Consider the following 2235-nt stretch of genomic DNA (forward strand, 5'->3'; position numbering starts at 1 on the left):
AAAATTTTGAAAAAAATGTCGCTTACGTTATTTTGGCGGTTAGGGCTCGATATGTATACTATGTAGAACAACGAAAGGTATTTTTAACATAGATAAATAAGATAAGTAAGCATAAAATTCCTTTAAATAAAATACCAAACGATTTCTTAGTTCTATATACATAACTATCATTTAAATCAGTGATTCCCAAAGTGGTCCAGGTGGACCACCATACGTTTCGGATGAACACTTTAGTGGGAGAATTGATCTGAAAACCGTCCGTAAACGGAATCGGAAAACGGATGAAACATCAGGGTTTTATACGAAATTGTTTCCATTTTCGGATACGTTTCCGGATATTTTGCGGGCTGGGTACTCATATTTTTTGTTTTGTCTATCTAGATTACTGCCAAGCAAACATTTGGAGTCAAAATGAGTCTTTAAGGAGTCCTATTTCAGAGCTTTTACGCTCATAATAAGCTCATTTAAGAGTCCGATATGAGGGTGTTGGAGGAACTCCTCCGAAGGTCGACTTATGTATATGAGCTTAAATTCAAACATCAAATGAGCCTCAATATAAGTCATATTGGACCCTTATTGACCTCATATACGGCTCATTTTGGACTTTTTTAAAACAATTTTGGGCCTCATATATGAATCATTTCAGACTCTTTTTGAGGCTCTTGACGGGCTCATAAATTACTACATTCGGACTCTTATTTTAGGTTGTTCTTTGAGTTTATTGAACGCACTATATTTGCAAGGGCATTTAGCAAAAACTTCTTTCAAATAACATACATACATACTTACAACATGCATTTAATAGCACCAGCTGCAGCTAAATTTTTTTAATTTTTTGTTTTCTAATTATTTTTAATTTCTATGTAAACAAGTTATAAATTTCGAATCTTTATTGTTTTTATATCGGCACAAGGTGCTGGCTCATAACTCAGATCATATATGAATCCTAAACGATTCAAATAAGAGTATACATTTTTTTGTTTTTGTGACTCATATTTCTTACCTACCTAGGATTCCTTTCGGACTCATATATGTATTCTGAACGCTCAGCATATGTTTGCGGGGTGTATACTGTAAGTATGTACAATCTTCATAGAAATATTAAAAAATATTTAAAGCTGTGACTGGTGGGACGGGTCCTTTTGACTGGTGTAAATTAATTATCCGCCCAATTCTGTGTTGTCTCGATAAATTATTTGTAAAGAAATTTTATCAATATTTATAAACAAAACGCTCTATGATTTCAATATGAGGGGAATTGATTTCATTGTCACATTTTATAAATATGAATTTAAAAGCAAAAAAGTTTTTGACTGCCGTAACCGAATCGGGAGAGATGTCGACTATAATTCCGTACGCCGCCGGTTCAAATGTCAGCAAATGCTGTATTTAAAATCATAGAAAACATTTTTTAATATGCATACAAAATTTATAATTTTAACATGAAATTTCAATTTGTAAACGCTTGTTAATAGCATTTCCAATCTTGATAATTTATCATGGTGGACTTAAAAAGAGGTGACGTAATAAAACAGCTTTCTCGCTTTATTTTCCGGACATTCGGCTATCTTATTTTACATTTTTCAAGCCAATTTTCAAATAAGATAGTGTCAAATCTTTCTTCTCGCTGTATTTAATTTACCTGGTATAAGTTCACCATGATAATTTATCAAGAAAGGAACTTTTCATTTTGTGCTAGAATCCCAGTTCTTGATAAATAATAAAAAATCGACAAGTTATAAAAATTTTGAGTTTATCAAATGCACAGAATCAGGCTGTGCGAGTATGTATCAAGTAAAAGTTTCCATAGACGCTTAGCGCAGCATGCCTACCGCAAGAATAGATCAGTCGATAGCGCTCTCCACGAAGTGGTCGGTACTATTGACAACTCACTGGAATACAGGGAATACGCCTTAGCCAGCTTCTTAGATGTTGAGGGCGCTTTCAACCACGTCGAAACGGAAGCAATTGGCCGAACCCTGGAGAGGCACCGCATCTAGCAGTACATAGTTGCGTGGATCGAAATGATGCAGAGTAATCAACGCAACTGTAGGCACAGGGTCCGTGATTAGAAGAACAACAAAGGGGAACTCCACAGGGAGGGGGAAGGATGTGCCATCTCCTGACACTCACAGATGGCATTCACAATGGGCAAATCTGCCCCCCGAGTGGAAGTACGACGCGACTTCCTAACCTAACCTAACTTTCCACAGACAAAAACCACAGTATTTATAT

This window comes from Rhagoletis pomonella, unplaced genomic scaffold (genome assembly GCF_013731165.1).
Source record: "Rhagoletis pomonella isolate Grant_MI unplaced genomic scaffold, Rhpom_1.0 Rhpom_scaffold_00008, whole genome shotgun sequence".
In the NCBI taxonomy this organism is placed as follows: domain Eukaryota; kingdom Metazoa; phylum Arthropoda; class Insecta; order Diptera; family Tephritidae; genus Rhagoletis; species Rhagoletis pomonella.